This window comes from Pongo pygmaeus, chromosome 2 (assembly GCF_028885625.2).
Source record: "Pongo pygmaeus isolate AG05252 chromosome 2, NHGRI_mPonPyg2-v2.0_pri, whole genome shotgun sequence".
In the NCBI taxonomy this organism is placed as follows: Eukaryota; Metazoa; Chordata; class Mammalia; order Primates; family Hominidae; genus Pongo; species Pongo pygmaeus.
The window spans coordinates 61,254,548-61,263,418 of record NC_085930.1 but is presented as its reverse complement, the minus strand read 5'-3'; the positions used below and the strand labels follow the sequence as shown (position 1 = coordinate 61,263,418).

At 42.2% G+C, this 8,871-nt stretch overlaps 1 pseudogene; it reads right to left on the bottom strand.

Annotated features, from left to right (window-relative positions):
* Positions 1-946: 946 nt before the first annotated feature.
* On the bottom strand, positions 947-1,565 carry LOC129032863 (transmembrane emp24 domain-containing protein 10-like; annotated as a pseudogene).
* Between the last annotated feature and the right edge of the window lie 7,306 nt (positions 1,566-8,871).

Here is an 8,871-nt window from a genome sequence, read left to right as displayed (position 1 = left end):
TGAAGCATTGGAACCCTCTTGCATTGCTTCTGGGGAATGTAAGATGGTGCAGCCATTTTTGGAAACAAGTAGGCAGTTTCTCAAAAAGTTAAACATAAAGCTACCGTATGACCCATCTTCTGCTCCTAGGTATATATCCAAGAGAACTGAAGACAAATGTTCAAACAAAAACTTACATTATGTTCAAAGCAGCATTATTCCTAATAGCTAAAGGCTATAAACAACCCAAATTGTCCACCAACTGATGAATGGATGGGCAAAGTATGGAATGTTGATGCCATGTAATTTTATTTAGCCATAAAAACAGTGAAAAAGTGATATGTAAATTATCTTTTTGGAGCATAAATATTTTAATTGTCTAAAATGATATTTTCTTTAAGAGTTGTCTTCAGTTCAAAGCTCACTTTTTGAAGTGTCACATCTGTCAACCTTTTAAGAGACATAAAATTATGAGAAGATATCACCAGAAGCTATGTAAACATTTCAGCTAAAGGCAAAAGGAAAGTTAAGGGTGTTTTCACAAGGAAACCCAAAGAACACAACCAGAAGGAAACAAGTTCAACATGGCCATACCAATCTGGGTAAAAGAACTAGAGTGGAAACCCAAGCTGCCGAGAAAGCGGGAGAAGGAAAGAAAACTTGGTTCAAACAGATCGCACAAGGAAACCCAGTACAAATCCTGGCTTTGGCATTATTTTGGTAACCCTTATTTTTGGTCATAGGTGACTCTAATACTAGTCGTATTGTTGCAAAACCAGTCCAAATCCTACCAGCTAAAAAGAAATCTCTCATTGACTTGTTGGGTAGATGGTACCCATGTCCTCCCCCACCAAGAGATCAGTTCTGGCAAGAGGGCTCCAGTGCATCTTGATGGTGCTGTTGGTAGGATGCCCAATGATGTTCTGCTGCCTGAGATACAAGGTGGGAGGAGAGTGCACTTCGTTCATTACTCAATCAACATCTTGGCCTTGAAGAAGCAACACAGGTAGAAAACCTGCCAGGTGGCTAGTCCAATGAAGCAGAACATTAAAGAGACACTGAAGTACAGGGCTCAAGTGTTTGTTGATTCATTAGTATCACACATCTCCTCTCTCTTCTTCATGTAGCAAAATCATTAACAATAGATTCTGACAGGTCTTCCAGGCATTGCAGCTCCATCTATAATTGTTTAAGCTTCTCGACTTTTATAATCTCCTTGTAATTTTTTTTTTTGCCTCTACTCCATGCTTCATGCCTAGGATTACGAATTGATCAGGCATCCACCCTGTTTCCTTGCTCTCAAATCACAGTTCAAACATGTCATAATCTTCCAGGATAAAGGCGAATTTCCCTTTGGTTGCATCCTCTTTGGAGTAGAGAATGAGGCCAGCAGAATCTGTGACCTTGAGGTGGCTGTGCAGGCTGCCAGCACCCCCAGACTAGTTAGAGATCTCGTAAGCGCCCATCACTAGCAGGTCCTTGTGGATCTCCTCACGGAGGAACTTTCAGGAGTTAATGGGCAGGTGGAAGGAGATGCTGAGGACCAGGCTGGGGCTGAGCAGAAACAAAAACAGCCATGCCAACATTGTTACTGAAAAAAAAAAAAAAAAAAGGAGTGAAGAGTGAGGCACTGATGTATGCTATGCCATAGATAAACCATAAAATATGTTATGTGAAAGAAGTCAGACACAGAAGGCTGCATGTATAATTGCATTTACATGAAATGTTCAGCAAAGGCAAACCCGTAGAGACACAATGTAGATGAGAGCTTTCCAGAGGTTGGGGGATAGGGTGAGGGAGGAGTGACTGCTAAGGGGCACAGAGATTCTTTATGGGGTGATAAAAATATTCTGAAATTAGAACAGTGGTATTAGATAGGAGTGATTGTTGCAAAATCTGGATATACTCAAAACGACTGAATCACAGAAGTTTTTAAGGTGAATTTATGGTAAGTGAATTATACCTCAACAAAAAATATTGACAAGTAATAAGACACTCCAAATTTTAGTTATGTATACGGCCACCCAGCTAGTGACCACATTTCCCAGCCTCTTTGTAATCAGCATGGTCATGTGATTAAGCTTGGGCCAATGAGATTCCAGGAGAAGTGATGAGCCCCAACAAGCTGTTTCCTTTGGAGTCCTCATTCTCCTTCCCCTGGGCTGGAGGGCAAACATGGAGATGATCATTGTGCCACCAGGGGCTAGACAGAGGCAAAACCTGAGGATGGCAGAGCAACAAGATGGAAGGAACCTGGGTCTCCAGATACTCTTGTGGAGAATAGCTGCCCTACCAGCCCTGGGCTGCTCCTCAGCAGACTGCATTTTGAGGAGGAAATAAGCCAAAGCCATGAAGAGACTCATTTTTTCCCTCTGCTTCCTGCTTTGACATGTCCCTCCCAGAGGCAATGAGTACAGAAATGACCTGATGACCTGAATAGGGGAGGAGGTAAAAGAGGGCTTGAAGGAAGTCTTTGGGCAAAAAATTGATAATTTTAAAAACATCTTCCCACAGCAGTACTTCTCATGGCTGTTAGGATGAAGCTCAGAATACGAAATATGCCCCTCCAACGTGCCTGGGATCTGGCCAGATCCTGGATCAAGGCCAGGATGTGGCCTTGCCTCTGCTTCCAATTTAGTGCAGGTTCTCCAGGTACTTGCATGGAATGGTCACTTCAGAACACTTTCCACTTTGTCTCATTATAGGTTAATTTGTGCTTCCTCTTGGTTGATGTCTGTCTTCTCCATGAGGCTGTGAATCTGAGGAAGTCAGAGACTGTATCTGTTTAACAGACCATGGCTAGCACTTGGTGCATGATAAATGCTTCATACCATTTGTTGAAAAAAAAAAAAACTAAATGAATGAGGGAAGGTGTTGTAAATTAGGGGCTTTTGTTAGTCTGAACTATTGACTTCAAATGACAGAATTGCAACCCAAATACACAGGCAAAAACAAGTTGGTGTGGCTGATGTAACTGGGAATTATAAGGCACTAGACACAGACAATAAAACCAGTCTCTCTCCATTACCTTCTCTCTACTTTCCTCTACGTGGGCGTCTTACAAGGTGGCACAGAAGTCCCCGGTACTCTCAGGCTCTTGTCCCTCCAGTTGAGCTACTTTGTGGGAAAAAAGGACTTTTAAATTTTCCAGTGATTCCTGCAAAAGTCCCAGAATTTACTGTAATTTGTCTAGTGTGTGTCATGTGATCACCAATGATCCATTCACTGAGGCCAAGGACATCTGGTACTGTCTTATTTTTGAAGTGATGTTTGAGGCTACACTGAATTCAGGATAGAGGAGATTTGTGAAAGTGGAGGTGAGGAAAGGGCTTTTCTTGGCAATGTTTGAGGATAGGCACAGTGTGAGGGGTAAAATTAAAGCCTATATTAGGGGCATAGGTTCATGAGAAAGGCAGCTTAGAGTCATGACTAGAACTCAAGATGTGGTGTTAACAGGCCTAGGTGAAGTGAGCAAAGGCTCTGCCACTTACTAGTTGGGGCATCTTGGTTGAGTCTTAACTTTGCCTTGCCTTGATTTCCCCACCCATAAAATGGGGATTAAAAAAAATCCTAATTGAGAGGGGTCTTGGGAGAATTTCTTGAGACAAAGTATATGAAAGAACTTTGTAGTCAGGAAAATGGACAAAGATAGAAGCCAACATGAAGCTGCAAAGGTGGGGGACTCAAATGGTAAAGTCCTTGAGTGCTATGAGAAGGTGTTAGGAGAGGGAATGTGTTCATTGGTTTCTGTCCATTGCATGTAATAGATGATCAACTATAAGTCTTTGTCAATGATAGTTATTTTCTCATATAACATGAAGCCCAGAGGATTGGGCAGCTCCAAGTTTGGATAGGTTAGTGGCTCACAAATGCCAGCAGGAATGGACCCACAAGTGGGTCCGGGTGCCACTCATCTTCCTCTTACAATCCTCAGCATGTTCATGGTCATGAATTGACTGCTTTGGATCTATTTGCCAAGAACAGACAAGACCACATCTGGCGAAGAAGATGTGCATCTTCTCTACCATCACAGGAAAGCTTTCAATTGGGGTTCTTGTTTGCAAGCAATGCAAACTGACTCCATGTAACTTAAGCTTATACCGTCTCCCCAAAAGGAGTTTTTGCAATGGTATATTAGTTAAAATTAGATTTTCTGCAAGTAATAGACAATCTCAAAATAATGGTGGTTTAAATAAGATGGGAATGTATTTCTTATTTTTGAGAAGTCCATAGGTGGACAATCCACGGCTGCTGTGGACTTGCACAGCGCTAGGGACCCAGGCTCTTCCTAGTTCAACACTCTGCCATCCTAGATGAAGGTCTTCATCCCATGGCTCAAGATGGCAGCTAGAGTTCTGCCATCATATCTGCATGTCAGGCAGCAGGATGTGGAAAAGGAGAGAGAAGAGAGGACAAATTCCAAATGAAAACGTGTGTGCACACAAAGACCTATATGAGAACAGTTAGAGATGCTTTATTCATACTGCCCAAGACTGAAAGCAACACAATTTTCTGTCAACTGATGAATGGATGAACACATTGTGGTTTATCCATGCAATGGAACACCATACAGCAATAAAAGGGATAGAGCTATTGATACATGCAACAGTACAAATGAATTAGAAAGCATCATGCAAGGCAGAAGCTGCATGACCTTTATGACCTAGCCTTGAATGTCACATAGCATAATTTCCACCACCATGATAGAAATGGTCAAAAACCTGTCCAGACTCAAGGGGAGGGATCAAAGGGAGATAGTGTCAAGGAATTTGCATCTATGTTTAAAAATTACCACAGTGTTATCTTGGACCAGAGGTAGAGATGGGTGGTTAATGGTGTTTGATGATGCTGAGTGGACAAATAGATTGAGGCAAAGGGAGAAATTACTAGATTCAACAATTAATCCATCCCCATGGAATTCCTTCAAGAGCTTAAGGGGGAGGTGGGAAAGCCAAGACAACCAGTGTAGGCTGCAGAAATGCAGCACACCTAAGGTAGATGGCTTAGCAGAATAGAGATCTCCTGCAGACTCCTCTTAGGAACTTCTGAAAAGAGTTGTCTATACTCCTGTCTTCTGCTTCTTTAACTGCCTGCCCTCTCCCTCAGCCTTGGCCACCTGGATTCTGCTCCCACTGCCATTGAAACTTCTCTGGAAGGTACTCCTCTCCTCTGCTTGGGCCACCTGAAGCACTCGATGTGTGGATCCCACCCTTCTCCTTTGATTTCTTCTCCTGGTTGTACTCTCCTAAATTCCTCCTGATTTCATGCCCACTCCTTGTCTGATGCCAACTGTCTCTTCTATCACCTCAAAGTCAGTGTTTTCCAGTGATCTTTCCTGGTTCCTCTTCTCTCTCAGCCCACTCTTGTCCATGCTGTGGCTTCAGTCTTTACCTCTTTGTTGATAATTTTCAAATCTTGGTCTGAAGTGCCAGAGATTAGCCTTTGTTGATAATTTTCAAATCTTGGTCTGAAGTGTAGGCTCCTCTCCTGTACTTCAGACCTCAATACTGCATCATTTCCTGAACAGTTTGATGCCACACAGGCATCTCAAATTTGGAATACCCAGAGTTGAACTCATGATCTCTCCTTCTCATCATGCTTGCTTCCTCTTCCCAGGTCCCTGTCTCTGTGAAGGGTCCAACCAACTATGAAGCTATCAGATAAAAATCTTCACATCATCTTGTCATCTTTCTTTTTCCTGTATCCAATCAATCAGTAGGGTCTCTTGGTTTCACCTCCTAAGTGTTTCTTCTGCTCATCTTCCTCTCCATCTTCACTGTTAGCCACTTCAGTTCCTACCTCCGTCAATGGCAGATTAAGTTTTCCAGACCAACCCTTCCTCTGAGAATAGCTAGAAAATCTGGACTAAATATTTTTAAAAACCTCTTTGAAGAGCTACTATAGCAATGAGAGATTGCAGGGCTAAGATAATTGGAGTTAAGTTAGTAAAAATCTGTGTAGTCCCAGCTACTCAGGAGACTGAGGCAGGAGAATTGCTTGAAGTCGGGAGGTGGAGGTTGCAGTGAGCCAAGATGGTGCCACTGCACTCCAGCCTGGCAACAGAGCAAGATCTGAAGTTGATGGTAAGCCCTAGATCAGCCACTAAGGATAGAAGGGACACCCAGAAATGGGTGTCTGGCAGATGGGAGTCTGGCATTTGGTACCATTTCCCTCTCAAGGCTGATTCTGAAAGGCTGAAAAGTTAAGAAGTAAACCGAACTTTTTTTTTTTTTTTTGAGACAGTTTGGCTCTGCACCCAGGCTGGAGTGCAGTGGCATGATCTTGGCTCACTGCAACCTTGGCCTCCTGAGTTCAAGTAATTCTCCTGTCTCAGCTTCCCAAGTAGCTGGGGTTACAGGCATGTGCCACCATGCTTGGCTAATTTTTTTTATTTTTTCAGTAGAGACAGGGTTTCACCATGTTGGCCAGGCTGGTCTTGAACTCTTGACCTCAAGTGATCAGCCTGCCTGGGCCTCCCAAAGTGCTGGGATTACAGGCGTGAGCCACTGCACCTGGCCGTAAACTGAACTCTTGACAGATTCATGGTCCTGAGAAGATAAGAAACAGAAGTCAGAAACTGCCCGGAAGCAGGGGCCTTGATAAAATCCCCAGGTTCAGACCCCAAAGGGCACTACACCCTGGAAGCAAGTTTATACTCTGGCTTGACAGCATGAGGAGCTCTATGGACCTAGCTGCAATCAAAACTGGTAAAAAGTTATTCTAAAACAATCACTCTGGAAATGGTCCTAAGAACATACGGCAAATGAAGAAATATTTATTCAAGCAAATCTCCTAAAACTCAGTCTGTGGTATTTGAACCAAGACCCTCTTTCCCCTTGCTCCCAGCTCAGTGAGATAGTGAAACCCTGCATCGTGCTAGTATAGTCAAGGACACAGGACTCCTTCCCCCGCCGCCCGGCAGCTTTCTGTTGAAGGGCTATTCTCCCGGGAGGGGCAGATCTTCAGATTTTTCTAATTCTGCCCACAGCTACCTGTTTCTGAGGCTAAATTCTGGGCAAGTGCATCTCAGAAGTGGAGGCTTCCTTCTTTCCGGCACCCCTCGACTTGTAGGACAAAGGCTCAGTACAGGGCACAGTACCACCGAGAATCCTGGGGCCCCTACTGCTCACCCCCTGTCCTGTGGGATGAAGGATTCACACTGGGAAAGGTAAGCTGAGGAGACCTGGTGCTGCTGCCGCCCCCTCTCCACTGAGTGCTCAGCTCCTAAAACTGGGGTGTCACTGAGAGGAGAGCATGCCATTGTTCCTGCCCCAATTACCAGAACCGTGGCTCAGAGATTTTGCCCAGAGAGAGAAGCAAGCCATAAAATAGAAAACTCCAGATCTCTCCCCAAAGGAACTGACTTTATATGCAACAGAGTTTGGAGAAATTCAAGCCTAAGAGCACTCTGAAAATCAGTGGAGGTTGTGGTGAAAGGCCATGAGGGGGATGTTGCTAGATTCAGTGGAGAAACAGGCTAAACTGCAAGCTGGCTAGTTTGCTGAATAGAAATGGGGAAGAGACAGCTGGAAGGCGCCCTCTTGGGAGTTAGAACAAGTTTCAAACGCTAACCTTGGGAATTATTTGTGCAGTTTAGGCCAAGTGCGAAGTCAGAGGGGACACAGTCCACATGAGACTGCCCTTACTTTTAATATTAATTGGAAGTTTGGGGGGTCCCCAAGTTTTGACAGTTCACTGGAAAGACTCACAGAACTCACTAAAAGCTGTTAAATTCGCAGTTACAGTTTATCACAGGGAAAGGATACAGATTGAGATTAGTCAGAGAAAGAGGTAAAGAGGGCATAGTCCAGGAAAAGTACCAAAGCAGAACTTCAATTGTTTTTTTAAGAGAACAAGGAATGATAAATAACATGGCTAATATAATAAAAACTATAAATACATAGTTTCTCTCTTTTCTCCTCACAGCTTCTTTGAGACCTGAAGTTATATAAAGTAATAATTATAACACTGTAATGTTGGGTTTATAGCATTCATAAATGTAATATATAAAAATAACAATAATACTGTAAAAAAGGGGGAAAAGTGAATAGAACTATTAGGAGTAACATCTCATTGGAGTTAAGTTAGTAAAAATCTGAAGTTGATGGTAAGCCCTAGATCAACCACTAAGGAAATATCTCAAAAGGATATATTGAAAATAACATTACATAAATTTAAAGGCTAAATTAGAAAATATTTAATGCAAAGGGAAGGAGTAAAGTAGGAATAGAGGAACAAAAAAGACAGTAGACAGAGAAAAAAAGTAAAATAGCAGAAGTAGATCCGATTATATCAATAATAACATTATATGTAAATGGATTAAACAATCTAGTCAAAAGTCAGAGATTGTCACACGGGAAAAGCAAACAAGACCCAACTATACATTGTCTAAAGGAGCCACACTTTAGAGTTACAGATACAAATAGACTGAAAAAAAGAATTGGAAAAAGACATATTATGCAAACAGCAAACACAAGAGGGCTGGATTGGCTATACTAATGTCATGTAAAATAGACTTTTAGCTGGACTGAATAAGTAAAAGAGAGAAAAGACTCAATATTTAGAATCAGGAATGAATGAGGGAATGTTACTACTGACCTTACAGAAATAAAAATGATTATAAATGAAAACTATGATCAATTATATGCTAATAAGTTAGGTAACCTAGATGAAGTGGGCAAATTCCTAGAAAGGCACAAACTACCAAAACTAATTCAAGAAGAAACAAACAATCTGAATAGACCTGTAACAAGCAAAAAGATTGAGTTAGTAAACAAGAACAACAGAACTACTCTCAAAGAGAAACTCAGGGCCAGATGACTTCTGGTGAATTCTGCCAAAAATTTAAAGAATTTCACAACTTTTTCTCCAAAAAAAAAGAAGATGAGAGAA